This window comes from Rhamphochromis sp. 'chilingali' (genome assembly GCF_963969265.1).
Source record: "Rhamphochromis sp. 'chilingali' genome assembly, chromosome: 6".
NCBI classification, from domain to species: domain Eukaryota; kingdom Metazoa; phylum Chordata; class Actinopteri; order Cichliformes; family Cichlidae; genus Rhamphochromis; species Rhamphochromis sp. 'chilingali'.
Window position 1 is genome coordinate 23,478,415 of NC_137933.1, and position 19,332 is coordinate 23,497,746.

The window sequence follows — 19,332 nt, forward strand, 5'->3', positions numbered from 1 at the left end:
GAGAGCCCTTCCTGGGCCGCGTTAACTAAAAGGACAATTATCTTGAGAACAATGATGCTTTTCACAGGGGCTGTGTTGTCATTAATGCAGTGGATCTGGTTACAGCAGCCAGCTTAAGCTAATTAACGAATGCTATCTGTGGACTCTCATTGCTTCTTAATTAAGTAAGATTCATTTCAAAATGGGGACAGTCACTTTTTGAAAGGAGAGCTTTGCCTTTGACTTTTGTTTGAATTAATTTACTTGGTGAGGTTTGCTTCGCATGTCTAAACAACTGCCACTTAGCTGCGCCACACTTAACAAACACATGCTCAGCAGTGATCTAATACTTACGACCGACTTCAACGTAAATATGAACACAGGCTCAGATTGAGAAAGAAATATTCTTTTAAACAACAGCTTTGCATACGGGCAGTAATGCCAGAAGCAACCTTGCTCTTCCAGTTTATCTGTGGCCACAAAGCGATTTGTTCTGAAAAGCTCCAGTCACTACCAGCCTTGTGCTTCCTTTGACAAAAACACTCTCTAGACCCTGATGTTTTAACATCCGTCTCCACCATTAAACACATATTCTGATTAGAAATTGCTGACTGACTGACACGCTGAATACTGTGGGAACAGTTGCTTTCCAAAAAGACAGCTGAGTCTGTTTTTTCTTTTTCTTTTTCTTCTTTTTTTCCAAGTTGCCTGCTGACCTTTTACACAGGAGAGGACTGTTAGTCACCAGTCACTCAGCACTGACTGACAACATGGGGAAAACTGAATGAGAGATATAAGTGTGTGTGTGTTTGTGTGTGTGTGTGGGGGGGGGCATGCACATGTTGGGAGAGAGAAAGAGAGAGAGAGAGAGAGAGAGAGAGAGAGAGAGAGAGAGAGAGAGAAGGTCAGGAAGTTCAGGCTGTGTAAAATCTCGCAGAAATCTCCACATCTTGGACTGCTGCTGTCTAAAGATGGACAAACACACGTGGAGGTTATGATGACACATAACCCAATTCATAACCTTTCCATATCCTTCAAATGACACATATTTACTGCTGTCTCAGGACTCCACGAAAATAGCACTGACTCAGATGGCAGGCAGCTAGTAAACCAATCATATGCAAACTACTGCTCTAAAATGCCGCTTCTAAGGTCATGCATTTTCTGTATCTAAAGGGTGTGTGCTGGTTCAGCAGGAGCGAATCAGATGTGTAAACATAGACACACATGAGTGCAGGGATCTGGTTTGGCAACTATATATGTCCTTACTTGCTGGGTATTGTGAAGGAGGTTACAGCTGTTGATTGTGATTAAAATGTAAACATAGGCCGAGTTCAGAGAAAGGGCGAGTATGTTAGTTTGAAGCTTGATCAACTCTCACAGTTCTCCACGCCCTCTGAAATTCTCTTATTCTTCACTTAGCCAGCATGGCTGGGCAGTGTCAGAAAGACATCAAGCACATAGTGGAAAATAAAGACAATGATCTTACTTCGGTTCGAAGTTCATGAAATGAAGAAATGGAAGCCCAAGTTTACCTGACTAGGAGAAAAAATGTCTGAAAAAATTAAGGCGCTCATCTACAATGATCTCTTAAACTATCAACTAAAAGTGAGGAATTATCTCCATGTGGTGCCCATTTCTGGGGTCCCCCTGACCCCATTCTGAGTGCTCTTTCTTCCATTTACCCTGCTTTTAGCCTCTCAATGTGAAAAATGTACTGTTTTAAGTAATCCTTGTTTGTACTGACCATAATTGATTGGGTAATCCTGGTTTAACATGCACTAAAGCCAGTGCTTAAGAAACTATTAGGAGGGCTAGCAGCTTAAAGAGGCAGGATCTATCTATGGCTGACTGCTAGATCTCTATTTTTGTGCCTAGATGTTGGATGCATTTTATGATTTCTTTCCGTGGTTACCCTGTCTACTAGTCCTATCTTCCCCACATATATCCGTCTTCTTATTCTGTTTAGTGATACAGTAGTAAATTCACATGCCAACGTATTGGCAAGACAGTGCTTGGCTTATCCTCTGAACTTGACAAGAAAATCTCCTGGCATTCTTCCATCAACCTAGTGACACAGTTCCTGTGGTGTTTAGGCCAGCTTCACCTAGAGCCACAACCCATCTCCGCAGATGCGATGCCAAAAGTCCCTGTCAACTCGACATGACACACGCCACCCTGCACAGTCTTCACTGTGACAACCCTGTCATAATCAACACAAATCTCTTAGCGTCAGCATGAGGAGTAAAGGTATTATGAAGGTGGAGAGAAGGGAGAGAGAGGAGGTAGAAGGAAAGGCAGTAACACTAAGTACAGGTCATGATACAGTCTCAGCGGCTCTGGGATCAAGCAGCAAGTGTGAATGTGGTTGTGCACCCAGGACAGTCAGACAAGGGGAAGGCTAATTCCTGCTCCTCCTTCTGCCCTGGCTGCTGTGGTTTGAACATGACGCATTAGGAGATGGGGAGGTCTTTCTCTCTCTCACACACACATGCATACACACATATACACACAGAGAGGAAAGAAGAGAAGGAGAATAATCCCTACCAAGACCTCTGCCCTAATGGGGCCCACTACTGTAATTACAAGGCACAGATTTCAGATCAGGCACTTAAGTAGCCAGCTAAGAGTGCCCAGAAAACAAAAAGCTCTGTAATTATCGTCTGTCTCCTCTCTCCCCAGTGTAACTTCAGTTACCTGTCATGCTGCTGTTTTGTCAGGACTTCGTTGTTTCCTGGATTCTCCCTAATCCATGGCTGGAAGCAGCCCTGGCAGTGCGCCTGTCTGTGCAAGATGCACATTTCAGCTCGCGGGGGCGAGTGACGACATGGCACACAAAGATAGCAGAAACCTGAGTCCTCGCAGCCCCACAAGCACATGAATGCATTTTTTTTTTTTACAAGAGAAGGGAGGAAAAGAAAGAGGGGGAGTGTTCAGTTTGCTCTAGACAAAAGATCCATTGTGCAGTGAAACTTTATATACATATTAGAAACTTGAAACCCAGAGCCTCAGCAAGCAGGATTCTTGTAACTGTGAACAAGATAACATTACCTACCATTCTTTCCTTCTGTCCACAGAAAAAGAGAAAAGCTTTCAATTCTACTTTTTTTTCCAGGATCCTTTTCTTTATCTCGGATTTTTTAGGGTCATCTAATATCAGCGATAAGAGAGCTGCGGTCTCCCGGCTGTTTTGTGGCCCATTAAGTAACACATTCCCCAGTTGGAGCAGAGCAGGGGGCACAACTTGTCGACAGAGATTTGCACTCAACATTCTCTTAGCTTGCAGCAACCATCTGCTTACCCTTTCAGGTGTTTCAGCAGGAATGCTATGCCCATTCCTATACTTACTGCTATACTTCACCTGCTTCAGGCTGGAAGGTATTATACATGCACTTCCTCTGCTTTACAAATACTACTCATCTGTCTTCCTAACAAGATTAACACATACGTTTTTATTATACGCCACAGGAAACACTGTCTTATATTACCTGTACCGTTCAAGGGAATATTTAAAAAAACAATGCAACTGGAAACTGAGATAACTACATGCATAGCACTAAGCATTCACTATGAGCCATACATAACACATCATTAGATTGGGGTGGTCTATATGTGCAAGAAGTTTTTTTGTTTTTGTTTGTTTGTTTTGAAAAAGGAGAAACTTGCAATTATTAGAAACTAAAGCGAGTTCAGTTCGGTATAAGTAAGTCTGTGTCTAAAAGCCTAGGAAAAGTTCCCAACATAGTGACATCATCAACTTCAGACATGTAATTAACCTATTGCCGCCATGCAGTTAGGGGCAAGACTGGACAACCAGTTTAGTAATAACAACCCTTACAACTTATAATTATTTTTCCCAAAAGGACAAACACTGAGATGCACACCAAAAGGATGACCTGCCAAAGAAAAAAAGAAAAAAAACCTTATAAACACACACACACACACACACACACACACACACACACACACACACACACACACACACACACACACACACACACACACACACACACACACACACACACACACACCAGCATTAAAGAAAAGGTGAGGAGCAACTAATATGCAACACTGGTCACATACAATTATCACAACAACTAGTTTTAAATATTGTTTATGTTAAAGCAGAGTGAGTGTGGTTTACTGCACAGGAACACTGCTGCGTAATTAAAACAAGCATGCCACTTTTTTGGTGTTTTGAACATGGGTTAATGTTTACTTTTGAAGGTACTACATAGTCATTTTATTATTGACTTACACTTCAAGCTGTGTTTTAAGCAAATTAGAAGTGTAAATATGCCTTATGCAACTTTACTGAACTGCCCTTTGATATTCATTTGCTTATTTTTTTTATGCTGTCTCTTCCCCAAGTAAGTAACAAGCTTTACTGGGATTTAGGAAGCATCTATTGAAACCACATTAACCCAGTAAAAGGTTAGTCATCCCCACAGGGTACCTTGGCACTCTGAAGAATGAACTAAATTTAAAAGTTACTTACTGTAGGATATCTTAGGGGATTATGTTAAGGTATGAAAACCATCTGTCCAGGTACATTTATACAAATCACAAAACCCTTTACTCTGTAGCAAGAAACAAGAAACATGGGAGATGGGTGACTAATCCTGATGCTTTCCATTTTAGTTCTGGCTCAGTCTTTATTTCATAAAGACATTCTGGGAGTGTTTGGATAAACGACAGCTTCCATTTTTACAAGTTCTATTAATATGAGCCTGAGGTGGATGATTCATTGTGAACCAGACCTGGATTTTGTCAGCCTTACTTGTTCCATGAATACAAACCTTAACTTTTTCCATTAATATTTATCCAATTAACAACTATGACCAGTACATATTTGTCTGTTCACAAACTGTACTGTGGCCCCGTGAACCTCTCTGTTCCCGACTCTTTTTGAGTTTACTAATTATAAGTGCCAGGAAAAAGAAATATAAAAGCACAGTGTTGAACAAAGAGCTAAACACAAGCGTACCATTTGGGGGCCTCAACAGATTTGCATGAGGCCAGATTAGGTGATTTCCAGTCAAATGATGTAACTGGCACCTAAAGCGAGGAAGTGTGGGTGATCCTTTGTTACCGCTCTCCAACACGAAAACATCATATCAAAGAATTGATCCCATACAGGTACGGGGGAGTGCAAATAGGCTGGGATAGGGTGGGTTTTGTCTCAGCTGAGCTTAAGTAAGCATCAAGTCTAGTTTGCTGTGGCTAACTTACACACAGGGAGCCGTAAGAATAAAGAGGGCTCTAAGTTAGTTTTAATAGGCACATTATTTCTACCCCTAACACCCGCACAGGCCCCACTTTGAGCCATTGGCTGTTTGAAGTTGGCAACAGCTGTAGTGTTCCAGCCTTTATTTAGAGGTCAGCATGCTGACTTCACTTAAAAGGAGAGTGGGACTAAAGGGGAGTGCGAGAGAGAGAGAGAGAGAAAGAGAGAGAGAGAAAGAGAGAGAGAGGGAGAGAGAGGGAGAGAAGAAAAGGCAGTGGGAGGAGAAATAAAGAACAGAGAGAGAGTAAGAGGTGAAAGAATGAGTTAAAAAAAGAAAGAGTTACTAGTGTGGCAAGGGATTAGCTGAGGGAGAGGTTAAAAGTTTGTGGAGTTGCATCTGGCCTCCTGCCTGCTCTGTTGTTTATTGCCGCCGGCGTGAAGATCTGGTGCCAACATTAACCGCACCTGAACCACTCCACAGCATACACACACACCAGGACAAAACAGGAAGAGGCATGCACACAGCCTGCACTTTACTCCAATACTTTGGCAAGACATTACAGTGTACCAGCTTATTCTCCTCTATATACCAAAGAGTGTGTGTGTGTGTGTGTGGGTCTGTGTGCGTGCATGTGTGTGTGCATGTATGCATGCGTGCATGTGTGTGTGAACTGCACTCACAGATGCCAAGTCATGACTTCTCATTTGTTAATCCCCTGTTGCTTCTATTACCCCTTGTCTATCCCTTTCCATCTTTGTGCTCTGTCACTCTGGATGACTGCCTGGCTGCAAAGCCCTAGCGTGCCTCAGCCAAATCTTTCTAACTTAGTTGTTTCGAAAGTCTGGTGTGACAACAGTTCCAGGTCCGCTCAAACCCCCACAAGATGTTCAGTGAACATAAGACAGATGGATGTTCTCATGCTCGTTGTAAGAGTATTATGTGCCATCAGTGAGTAACACAACACTGAACGGACCAGAGAAATACACAGGGCCACTGTGGGCAGAAATCACACACAAAGAAGAATGCAAGGATGCCACCCACCACAGACCAATAAGACAGACCCTTCTCTGTTCAACTTCTCTCTTTCACTGGAATTCCCCCTTAATATTGCGCCAGCTTATATTGTGTAGCACGTGCATGAATAAGTACGCACACGAAAATATACAAAATTATGGGGACCCATGTGGGCCGGAAAAGGGAACAAGTTTGGGCAAAGATGGTTTGAAAACACTCCGGGGATTAAGGGCAGGGTACTCCTTTTGCCCCAGGCTGTATAGACAAGCACAGCAGCCAATTAGTACAAGATACCAGCCCTACCACCCTTCGTCCCTCAATGCCTCCCCCCTCTGTTCAGCTTTGCCCTGGTCTTCTGAACTTGGTATGGTCAAGGCTGGAATGCTGAAGCAGTCATATTCACATGCACATCAAACGCGATTAAGTACAAGCCCTCTGGATTTACATGAGTCCGTAAACCTTCACATCTCGGGCTAGCTTCTCAAAAGCACTTGGCTTCCTCCTGCCACAAAAGTATCCAAGTTCATTTTGGTCTGACACAGGCCCCTCCTTTGCTTGTGGAAGTAATACCAGATTACAGAGCAACTGTTGTTAAATGATGATATGATGTGTTTTTCTTGTTCTTTTTTCCCCCTCTCTTTGTTTGTACAGCTGTTCTTCAACAGCGGGTCATCTCACTGGTTTGCTCTTGTATGGCTTACTTTGTGCAAAACTGACATCTCATTTCAGTTTGATATACATGTACAGATTTGGGTGTGACGGGGGACCTTCTGTGATATAAACAAGGGTACTTAATCAGTGTGTATCCCAGTAAAGGCTGACTTCATTCCTTCCTTTTCCTTCGTCTCCCAGCTAAGCCTCAGCTGTGCATGATTTGGCTAACTCTTCCGAAATAGTACTGTGAGGGTTAACTTTTCCGCCTGTGACTCAGGTACATGGGACGTGTCCTAACAGGCGACTCACAAATCGAGCACCTCGTACCGCATAGCCCACAAAAAAAGGTTATTTTCACCAGAGCAAGAAGGTCTAAGAAAACAAAATGAGAAGAGGAAAGATGAACACATGTATTTTACAACATTCTTTTCTTTGTCTAATCAAAGAACGCATGAATAAAAGATACACTCATCAAAACACCCATTCATAAAACTTACCACCTTTAGGTGCTTGTGGTGAAGAGACCAGGGAAGACATAATCCCATGGGGAGTTCAATGGGCACAGCAAATTAGAATATGCAGGGAAAGATAGAGTATACATACATACCCTCTCTACATACCTCTTTCTTTCACCGTCTCCACACACACACACACACACACACACACACACACACACACACACACACACACACACACACACACACACACACACACACACACACACACACGGCCCAGCAGGCTGGAAGCTCTCCCAGGGCCCAGATGCTCTCTGTCAACACCAAGATTCCAGAGAGGAAGCAGGGCTTTACAGCAGCAAGCTGTACACACAGCCAGGACCTGCAAAGACCAGGAGCCAGGAGAGGACAACCTGCTCCATATAAACACAGACCTCCCTGTCTTCTGTCTGAGCCACTGGTTTTGCTTCCTCGCTCGCAGAGCTCCTCTTGCTGGCTGGACCCCCTCTCTCTGCCTGCCACCATCAAGAGGTAAATAGCTATTGGCTGCTCAATAAGTGGCTTCAGTGCGTTGGAGTGAGGGGCCTTTTTTCCTCCGCACTCTCCCAGCCTTGACAAGCATGTATTGACAGAGTAGTTACACACTAACCCATTGGGGGAAATCCTCCACATTGTGCCCCAGGCAGCTGATAAATGGAACTCATACAGTACCTGTAAGCATGATCTCCTACACATGGGCACACAAAGTGCATCTATGCATACAAACAGCGCACTATTACCACACTTACACTAATTAAGGAGAATAGGGGGCTTTATAGGGGCTTTATGACACACATTACGATGGACGAATAAATGTGTGTAAGGATAAAGAGAAAAAGAAAGGGGGGTTACAAATAATTATATACCGTCTAAATCTTCATAAGCTGTGACACAAGAACTTAAGTTCATGAACCTTTGGTGCCTCAGAAGGTCGCAGACTACCAGATTATCCGAGTTCTACAATTTGGAAACTCTTAAATATAAAATTATTTTAAATGGTAATCAAGGACATCGGAAGTACTTTTATGAACCAAAATACAGAAATAAGACACAATGTAAGTGAACAACACACCCAAAAGACGCTATGACTTTCTCTCATGCTTCAGCACAGACGACAACTAACTTTTGCCTGAGCTTGTGCTTATCAGACAAACTAATTCTCAGTCTAACTACAACCATACTCACCGTCTCTCTTTGCCCTCCTAACCATTTGGGCTAAATGTCATATGTGCCACGGCGAACCAGGAAAGGATTTAGTGACAGGGTAGAAAAGGAGGAGTCAGCACTTGTCCCCCCCGAACATTGGGGCAGAGCAGTCTCATGTCATCCTCTCTCTCTCCCCTCCACCCCCCTATGTCCGATCCGCCGCAGATAAATAGCTAGGGGTGCAGCAGTTGCTTTCACTTTGTGATATGATGTCAGTAACCTTCATTGATCTGCAGCCAGGCAGGCAGGCCTTATCACTGCTTCTCCCTTGTGATATACTGTGATCCAGGGCCCTGACTGCTTTTTAATACACTGCACTTTAGGTAACAGTGTCCCAGGCTAACCACCCTTGCTGCTAACACCTGAGGCAGTATTTTACAGCAGTGCTGTGATGGCCAGTGAGATTACTGAGAAACTAACTCTGGGAAAGTCTGCCAGCAAAATGATAATGCTGAAAAAAGTGAGCCGCTGGAATGACATGTTAGGAATTCTGTACGCTGATCAAATGTTGTGGCACGACTTCACCTCCGAGCAAGCGGCATGGAGACGAGAGGCAGTCTCGAAGAAGAAAATTCCAGGAACTGTGCATTATAAGAACTCTTGCCACTTTTCAGAACCCTTTCAATCCTGTGGCTTTGTTTGATGCTCTACCTGCGCTGTATTTTTAAGTCTAATCAAGCACCTGTGACAGAACATAGAGCCTCTGTTGACAGAGCACAATGCTCTTCTCAGGGGTGAATTTAGTGCTGACAGGCACTTCCTCACTCCAGATTTATACAAGCACTCAAGCTTAGACAACACCTGAGGTGATTGCTGAAAGTTGTACCCTTATCATGAGAAGCCTTACACAAATAAAATTAAGAAATAAGGTACCCAATGCTCCAGTGTCATGCCTTGAAAACTGTAGTTAATTGCTAAAAGCATTTAACTAAAAGCATTTAGCATGAGTGGGCAAAGACTTTGGAATACTACTTCCATTACTACTCCTGAATGTGGCAGTTAAGAGACTTTTTAAAAACATATATATTCACAAAGCAAAGTCATATTTAAGTATAACTACATAACCTATTATATACACAGAGGTTTACTCCAGCTAACCACCACCCCCATGTACATGGGTTGAAGAAGGCTGCAGATAAAGGAGACTGGACGACTAGGAGGAGAATTATCCCAACTATTGATTTTAGCTGTTGGGTATTACAGAAGGAAACAGTGGGTTTATCAGGCCAGGATCCCTCTGCACTTTCACTAACTAAACGAGTATTTTCCGGGCTTATCAGGCAAAAAGCCTATTACTGATGGTCTCAGCCTCCCCCACAACTAGACAAAGAGGAAGGGTGACCACCATTATGCACCTACTGGATGGGTTTAGTTACATGGCACTTTTGGAGACCTCTAACACTTATCCAGCACTTTGCAAACCCAAAATGATGTCCATATTACCACTGCATAATACTCCTTAGGGGTATTTCACATTTTATTATATTTATGTATATTTACGGTTATCTACTAATGGACTTATGACCTCCTCAACTATCTACTCTCCATCTTTCTCTTCCACTGTCTGCCTCTCTCTGGGTCAATGTCATTTCTGTGGGTTCTATATATGAAGACTATAACCAGAGATAATGGGAAGTGCTATAATCCCTGAGAGGAGGCTAATACCTGCCTTAATCACAAGGGGAATAAAGTATATGTTTTAATTACGGACCAAAAGATCTAGAAAGATACCTGTGAGGTACCAATCCCAGGATCCTCAGTGAGCAGGTCTTATCTGTGAAACCTGAGGAAAACCTTGCATGTATGCACTTTGCTCTGTATTAGCCAGCATGAATTAGAAGTACTCGCTATTTTAAGATGAAATTATACTCAGAGACATTTTGACTGTATACCCATTTCCCATTGTTAATAATGAACAAGAGTAGAGACTGAGAAAATTTCCCTCAGCAATTATCGCAGAAATCCATAGACTGATCAATGTGCAATCCCAAGGATTGTCTTAATACATATAAAATATAGACAACACCACGTGTGCGTATGAATGTGCATGAATTTATTGTAGCATAAAATGACCTCAACAAGATGAGAATATTATTGAAGAAATAAAAGCTGGGTGTAATGATTTACATATTTCATCACAGGCAGCAATGAAAGTGAGTGATTAAACACAGAGCATGAGAGGAAGGGAGGCGGTATTGAGAAGAGCGAACAAGATAAACTGCTAAACAGAACAAAATGATAAAGAAATAAAACTACTTCCCAAGTGCATAATGGCACAGTAGGACATGCTGGATAAATATGTCCACCGTACGCTTTAGAGTCTGTTAGCCCAAGCCAGTCTTAGTTCTAATTAAAGACTTCAAGAATAGCACTTATCCATTATGTCAACACAAAAGTGCACATGTTCTAGTCTACAAGACAAGAGCGAGCCTAGAAGTGGAGGTGGGTGGCACGAGCAGTGAAAGACGACAGAGAATTGTGGCCAGACGTGGCACCCATGAAGGGGCAATGCTCATCTGCCCACCGGCCTGCCTTTATGTCTCCAAGTCAGCCCTGTAATTTGCTTGGAGCGGAGATAAATCTTATCTCGGAGACCTGATTAAGTTTTTAATTTACACTCCAATCAATAGCCCAGGTCTATTGGCAATGTGTCTAAAACTCTATTTACCAAAGGATTCCCTGCTATCAATTGATCAAGGACCCGGCAGCCATAAATTATGGGAACATGTGTGCGTGACAGAGGGGGAGACAGAGAGTAAGGGTGCCAAAATAGCCTGTGAGTGAGAAATTTAAAGAGCTAGGTCATATTTGACCAATTGTAGGACAGGATAAAGATAGGAGCTATAACCTCACCTGAGAACCAATCAAACTCACTTAGAACTCAGCTTAATATGCTTTGACAACATTGGGCTTAATGTGCTGAGGAGTGGATTGTAAATGAGTAGCAAAGCTAAAGCGAAATGCCCAGTTCACCTACTCTCACACGACCTTCCAAAAAGCGGCACCCAGAGTGATCATATCAAAGGCCTGAAAAAGTAAGACCTCCCACTTCCGACCCTTTCTGCATGAGTGCCGTTATCTGTTTACAGTGCCTCTTTTCCCAAAGGAACTTTAAAAAGGAATCTGCTGGAGACTGGGTTCCCCACACAGAATTCCTACATGCTTTTTCTATGCTAAGCATCCTGTCTGGGAAAACTGAGGGAAGAATTTTACAGGCACCCATTTACACTCCTAAGACATCCGGAAACAACTATTTTCTGTTCTTTATTTTTGGGTACTGGGATATTTGTTGAGGACTTTAAGGATGGAAAGATTTGTCATGCTGAAGCGATGAATAATCAGAAGTGTAAACATCCAGTTAATCATAACTCTCCTCACTTGATTTTTGATGCATGTTTTGTAAGAAGGCAATGGTAGTACCATTCTGGCTCAGAGCTAAAGGGCACAGATACAGTTCAGACTCCTCTCTGCTGTTCCCATGCAGAGGAAGTGAAGGGGAGGGAAAGGAGGGCAGCGTTATCACCGTGGAGAAAGTGTCGTCATGGCGGTTCTGCTCTGACCCTGCTGACTTGCCGATTCCTTAACATGAGATCATTTTGGACAGCTGACCTCAATATTACTGTGCTCTGATGAAACAGATCCAGTGGAGCGCCTTATTCTGCTCACCCTGCCTACAAAACATAAGTGGGACACAGTTCATTTTCAGTTTTATTGCTGCGCCACAATTAACTGGAATTACCGGAATTAACATAAGCAGAGCGAACGGGCCATTTTCCTCCCTCCTTATCATTTTCAGTGAGACATAAAATAAACACAAGTAGGCAAACTGGGCTTCCCACAATAAGACTTTCTTAAAAACTCTCTGGCTTCATTTTCTATCTGGCTCAAGTTTCACACTCTCACACTCCTGATATTTGACAAAGCAGAGTTATTGTTAAAAAAATAAATAAAAAATGAGCGCGAAACCATTCTCCAGGTTTGTCAACAGGTTGGCCAATGGGGCGCCACATGTTTTTCGTGTTTTTAAAATGACAACATACAATAATAAGGCAGAAAAATATTGTTGTAACAAATGTTTGGGCGGATGTTCTGTACTACTTTGTCATTAGCGGAGAAGCTGTCTGGTAAAATCAGGCATAAACATGTGTCAGAATTACTTGTAATTATAGCTGAAAAACTTCCGCATGGGAGCATGAATCACCTCTGCAGCTGGCTTTCATGGAAGAAAAGAACACAGTACCCTGCTATCCTCACCTTCACAACTGCAGCGGGGGGAGGGGAGCAGAACATGGGAGACATGCAGACTAAAGAAGACAGACGGGCTCATACCAAGTCAGAGAGCCCAGTTTGCTGGTCCTCTGCTGGATTATCTAAAGAGCCACCGACGGATATGTGTAATCAGCCCCATCCCCATGTTTTTCTCTCTCACTCTCTGCCTCTCTGGCTAATGTCTCCGCCTGATTCGATTGAGGCAATTAGGCAGTAATCTATAGAGCTAGGGAGTGATGGAAACATTTCCCACTGTCCTCCTCATGTTTCTCCGAGCTGCTATAATTAGCTAACTTTGTTTCTCATTAAACATCAGAGCAGTATTTACATACCCAGATCCAATTTGGCTCTGTGGAGCCCATTCCTTTTAAACCGTCTTGAAATCCTGAAACATGCCCGTAAACAAAGGAATAAGGGAGCTGCAATCCTACAATTAGTTCAGTCAAACATTTATATATTCGATGGGTAGAATGCAATATAGATATAAATGAACAGGTTACAAAAACAATTAAAAATAAAACATGTACGTACAAAACAAAGTGGATGATCATTCAAAAGAAGGGTGTTGGTTCTGATAAAGGAGGGAAGGAAGGCCCAGTTGATCTGAAGTTCTGATATTATAAATGGATGACACACTTCCATCTTTGGTTTCAGTGAGCCATCACAACTGGAATAGCGGGCTCACATGTGTTTCCTTGAGGCTTATAATCATTTTAAATATTTTTGCAGGAACTGAAACAGTGAAGAGCAAGACTGCAAACTTAATTTGAACCAAAGTTTAACATTCTGGAGCTCTGATTTGATCATCATAATTATGTCAGGTATTTGATAGAAAACAAAAAGTGAGTCCTCTCATTTGCACTTCGGTTGGTTTACACACTCATGTGGATACATTTCCCCCCTTAATTATGAAAGTGATGGCTGAAAATCTGCACTGACATTCAATGCCAAAGGAAATGCAGGAAAACATCAAAACCTCCATTCCTGCTGAATTGCTCAATAATGTGTTTAAGTGCACTACAAGCACCACATTGAGCTAAAGTACAGAGCTCACAGGAGGCGTGAAAGAATGCCAAAAGAGTGGACTCTCTTTTAAAACTATGCAGGCCTTCAGCAGCTTTAGACGCCACCCAGAGTTGTACAACAATCGCAAACTTTTCAGTTGATATGCAAAGCAGCATGGACAATTTCATGTCCCCATGGTAACAGTACCCCTGTTTTGCAAAAATGTAATGATTAATCATGCTTTTGATAACAAAGGACAAAAACATTGATGCAGCTTGAACATGTGTCAACGTATGTGTGTTTTCAAGTGTTTTTTCGGTCTCTTCTGGATCAGCTCAGTACAAAGCTTACACTATTTCTGTACTTCTTTTACTTGTTAAGTTGATTTTCTCTATTCAATTGGAAAAAATTTGTAGCTGCTTTTCAGTTTCAGACAACAATCACACTGAACTCACTGACAGACAATTAAAACCTCTCATTTGGTATAGACTTCTGCAAATGCAATATTTATTTACTACTACTGCTGCGGCTTTTTTTTTTTTAACCCAAAATAAAAACAGCCACAACTAAAAGTCCACTGTAGTCATACTCATCAATAAACTGACACTGAGAAACTTGAGCATCACCTAAAATCAGTAAGTGTGCACTAAAGCTAACAAGCAGCTTAATGGCTAAAGTTTAATTCAAGTATAAAATATTTCTTTTGGCTTTTTTTTAGCATTACGGCCTTAACACTACAGTGTGTGTGATGTACACATGCATTTTCTGACTAGAATCTGGCACAAACAAGTCACATCGACCGAATTCTGACAGGTCTGACGATCTGAAAGCTTTAACAGGTAAATGTTTGAATGTGAATGAAGCACACAGAAATCCAATCTACTGCTCTGCCTGTCTATTGTACGGTGTAGCTTGAATACATATGCAGGAGTACAGCCGGGGCTGAAGAAAAGGGTAATTCAATCAGCAACATTCCTGCATGACACAGATTCACTTTGTCAGTTGAGCTTTACCAGTAATTCATCTTTCTGAAAACAGACACTATCTCAACAATAATTTCTTTCAACTCTGATACCTGGCAAAGAGGTGCCTGAAAATTTAATAACAGGTTTTTATTGGCTAACACCACAATCCTTTCAGATCTCACCCTATCAAGAGTAAGTTTCCATTTCCTGATGTCTCCGAGAGAGCAAAATCGACCCGTGGAGAATGTGTAGTGAGACGCAAATGGTAATTCCTGCCATTGTGGCTCAACTCACAAGTGACCATACTTTTAAACAAACCATATGAACACACAAATGTGCACTGACTAGTAGTGGAATGCGTAAGTAAACAGTGCGAGGGGTAGGGCTGTATGTAGAAGACCAGATGGGCTGACAGGGGGACTTGTCCTGGGAAAGGGCTTTCCCAAACCCATACACCCCCCACAGTTCCCCTCTGGCCCTGTGTGAGGACTGCATGTAGCCTGGTCTGAGCAGCAGAGGGTTAACCGCACTGCCCAGTCACAGGCGTGAAGTGAAACAATGAAATAATGGCAGTGAGTGAACGCTCAAAGCAGGGGGCACAGTGGGTGTGGGAGGGCAGGGGCTCGCCATTGGCTCCTGCAGATGTTGCCGGGCTTCAGCGGGTCACACAATCACACGTATTAGCATTCCTGATAGAGGGAGCCCGGATTAGGGAGCTGAATGCCTTTCTCAACTCAGTCAGAGTTTGAACACAGCAGAAAAGCAGCGCGGAGAGAGAGAAATCCCAGAAATGCGGTGATGAAAGGTGGAGACAAGAGCATAGGGGAAGAAAAGCACTCTCAGACAGTGTCGAGGAAGGCCCGCTCACAGAAAGAGCAGGCACAATGTTGCTGGCAGGAGAGAATTGCAAAGAAAGGCAGTTGCAGGAAGAGGAAGATTGACAGACAAATTGTGCCAAATTGACTAAAACAGCTAATGAAACAGTTTAACAAACAGACAATAAAGAGAAATCAAGCATGTGATAATTTAATGGTTTTGTGAGGGTGGAAGAGGGAGTGTATATATGAAACGAAGATTTCTATTTGTGACTGAATGAGTGAATGAGCATAGACAAACGGCTTTCTTTCTTCTTTGTATGTCTGAGAGAGCGAGTGAGAGTGAGAGAGAGCAGAAACAAAAGCTTTTCAGAGTGTATGTGTGCTGTCCTGTCCCTCTTTCCCAGGACAGAGGTCTGGAGAGGCCTCATATTTCTGGCTGCTGTCAGGTCAGGGTGAGAGGCAGAGACAGCAAGGGGCAGCTGTTTTCTATGAGGTAGTCCGGCTTCCTCACACATGGCCTTTGATCCATTTTGACTTCCTTCGCCAACCAAGCTGCCCCCCCCAAAGTATTTATCATTACATATATGTGTGTGAGGGTAAGTGTATGTCAGCAAATGAAAGTGGGAGTTGCTATAAGTGTAGTAAGGGGTGCAGGTGGTGGCAAACTGTGGAACAAACAGTGAAACTTGGGTAGTAAAATGAAGTGAGACACAGCTCTAAACCAGGTCTTTTACTCTCTTCCTCTCTCTTTGTTTTAGCACAAAACATTTTCACAAGAATGCAGCAAGGCCAGTCTGATGTAGCTGCATGCTGTATGGAGAAAAGTGAGTAAGATATTCTAATGCACACATTTTTATTTCAAAAGAAACAATAACCCATATCATATTCTGAAACAAATAAAAGTATCATGACTGCAGAAAATCCAGGTGTCTGGACCTACAAAACAGGGGAAATAAAGCCTGTCTTTTCAAAACTTAAATCACACGAGCACATGATGATCCCGTGAAGTCACAAACACCAAGTGATCCTAAAGTGTGTCCTCACACACACACAACACTTTTATGAATTGGCGAGAATTAGCTCAAGTCTAGCATTTTTTTCTTTAATTGTGAATTACACAGCATTTACCTTTAAATTCAAGGACTTGTTGTACTCTCATTACTACAAATAGCAACAAATGACTCAGAAGTCTGTTTTATTCACGTTTGAAACTTGAGTTGTATACAGTAATACAAACAGGGCTACCCTTGATTATTCTTTGGAGCATTGTGATTTTATTAGCAAGCACATCTTTGCACAGGTGCCTAGGAGGAGACTCCGTATTTGGAAAATCTGTAGTGCATCCTGTTGCTCTAAAGTCCCTGACAACAAAGAAAAAAAAAGAAGAGAAAAAAAAGCAGCAGTGACAGTGAAACCACACAAAAAACCTTCATATTTGGCAGTTAAGGGAGGTGTACCTTTGTCCCCAACCAATGACTATCAGTGGCTCTACAAGTTAATATTTGCTTCTGCCTGCTCATAAATTTGCATTTCATTAAAACCTGACCTAAATGCATTTTTATCACGCAATGTAATTAGCTGAGCATTAGTTGTAGGAGAGCGAGAGTTTTATGTGGTTGAATCCTTTCTGAATGGGTGGTGGCTAAACAAAAGCTATGGGAGGGATGGCTACAGAGTAAAGAAGAGCTGGGCCACCAGATGAAAGAGGAAATAAACAGGGCCAGAGTGCTGCCTCTTTAATCTGCTACATTAACTCCAGCACCACAAGGGGAGGAGCCAGCAAGCAGGCAAACGGCACAGGCACACAAAAGGGGAGTGTCAATGAGGGGGTAATAAGGAAAGACAATGAGTAAACAAGCAGGGGAAGTCCAGGCTTGGCGTGCTAGAAACTCCCTGCTTCTCACTGCCAGGCACACACAAAGGCCCTGCTGTAATTAGCTACCCCAATAGGTTGTTTAGCATTTGCATATAAATGCCCTCACAGGCAAACGCTAAACACGCTGACACAAGCCATGCCCAAAACAGACGTTCGCCACACCTCTACCCTCCAGGAGGTCTCAGGGGTCCACTTATGTTGGGGTACCCCTCCCTCCACCCCGTGCTTGTACCCACTACAGGCAAGCTGGCATCCATTACAAAAAAGGCGGACGGCTCACCATAGTGCGGGTACTCAGTTCTTGTTTCTGGCGAGATTGTGAAACACTGAAGCCAGGCTTCCTGTTGAAGGCCCCACATACCCATCTGTCATGTGAAGGTACATTTTACCCTGACCACAGGGCTCAACGAGACACAGAGTGCAGGTGTCAGTCTGCTGTTTTGTTATAACAAGGCAGGAAAGAACTCATATATATTCCATGTACAATTAAACAGCCATGAACATCTGCACATATGATTGCGCAGTTGTTAAAAAAAAACAAAACCCATAGGAAACAAGTGTTTGGTCTTGATCAGGGTCAAAACTTACAGCCTTGTTTAATGTTCCTGGTCTAGTAGAGAAAAAAAGGTAGATGTAGCAGGAGAGATCAAGCTGACCGATCAAAGACAGAGCCTGAAAACATTAAAAAATCCATGATTATGTTTCATGCAAAATGTTTTAACAGGACATGTGCTTCAGTTATACACTTCCTCTTCTGTCTGCTGTTGTTCTGACAATGGCAACTTGTGAAAAATGTCAAAAAAAAAAAATATGAAAAACTACAGAAAGGAAGGAAGTGATGAGACTGGTGTCTGCCCTCCCCCTGCCCTGACCACCGCCTCTCTCTCTTCTCTCTTTCCTCCAAACCCATATTCTCTCCAGTGTAAACAAAAGCTGTGTCATCTACACACTTGTCCTGCTCCTGGTGCTGCTGGGAGGGAAAGAGTTCATCCACACAGCTCCTACGCCATACAAGGGCTACTTCCTGTGTTAATCCTCAGCACAGAGAGCGGTTTTACCAGTCTACTCTGCTTGTTTGCAAGAGTTTTTCTGCGCATTGCTTGTGGCACAGGAAGACCACAGAAAGAAAAGCTATCCGCTAGCATTAAACACTTGGTTCTCACCTACCATGTGGCCTGTTGTTCCCCATCAGGGCATGATCCGACATGAGGAAACACCTGGCTCTAACAAAAGCAGGCAGTAAGAGGAGCCTTTTTTACAGCCTTCCTCGTCCTCGTACAGATACCTCGTCTGATTTGCAGGGACAGCGCTGGATTTACATAAGACATACAGCCCAAATTACACAAATGAAGCCTTTTTAAAATCTCAGTCAAATTTGCATGATATAGAGTTGTTATAGGGGAAAAGACATTTTAAGGCTCCACAGAGGAAGGAGAAAACATTACATTGAAAGGGAGAAAGTAGAATCTTTATTGTCAAAGAATTGGCACAAGCATGTAAAGAGGAGAAAAACTGTTGTAACAGTCAGTATCCGTTTTGAGTCTAGCTCTTACCTCAGCCTGACTTCCTATATGTGGTCAGGGTGTGTTTTTTTTTACTCTTTTGTACAACAATGCTTGCAACGTGTTGCCACCTGAGTAAAACTGAAAAGTCACAAGTTCAATAAAAGAGGAAAAGAAAACTTTAATTAAAATGAAACCAAAGTCTAACAGACGTGAAGAAGTTATAAAAGGGATGTTTTAACCTAAAGTCATTATTATAAATTGCCATTATGCTGTCTTATTCTTACATTGGTCTCCATATTCAGCAGAAAAACTAATAGCT

General features: G+C 42.6%; 1 protein-coding gene across 4 annotated transcripts in view; it reads right to left on the reverse strand.

The window, feature by feature from the left end:
- The window catches only part of zfhx3b (zinc finger homeobox 3b), a 135,701-nt gene that overhangs the window by 106,891 nt on the left and 9,478 nt on the right, over positions 1-19,332 (reverse strand). The window contains exon 1 of one of the 4 annotated variants that reach the window (XM_080884383.1): positions 7,373-7,777. The exons of 2 other annotated variants lie outside the window; for them this stretch is intronic. The gene's annotated coding sequence lies outside the window, so the exon portion shown is untranslated. Of the gene's footprint in view, positions 1-2,676; positions 2,939-7,372; positions 7,778-19,332 lie in introns of those variants that run through there. One more of the 4 variants, XM_080884384.1, reaches the window with a different exon arrangement.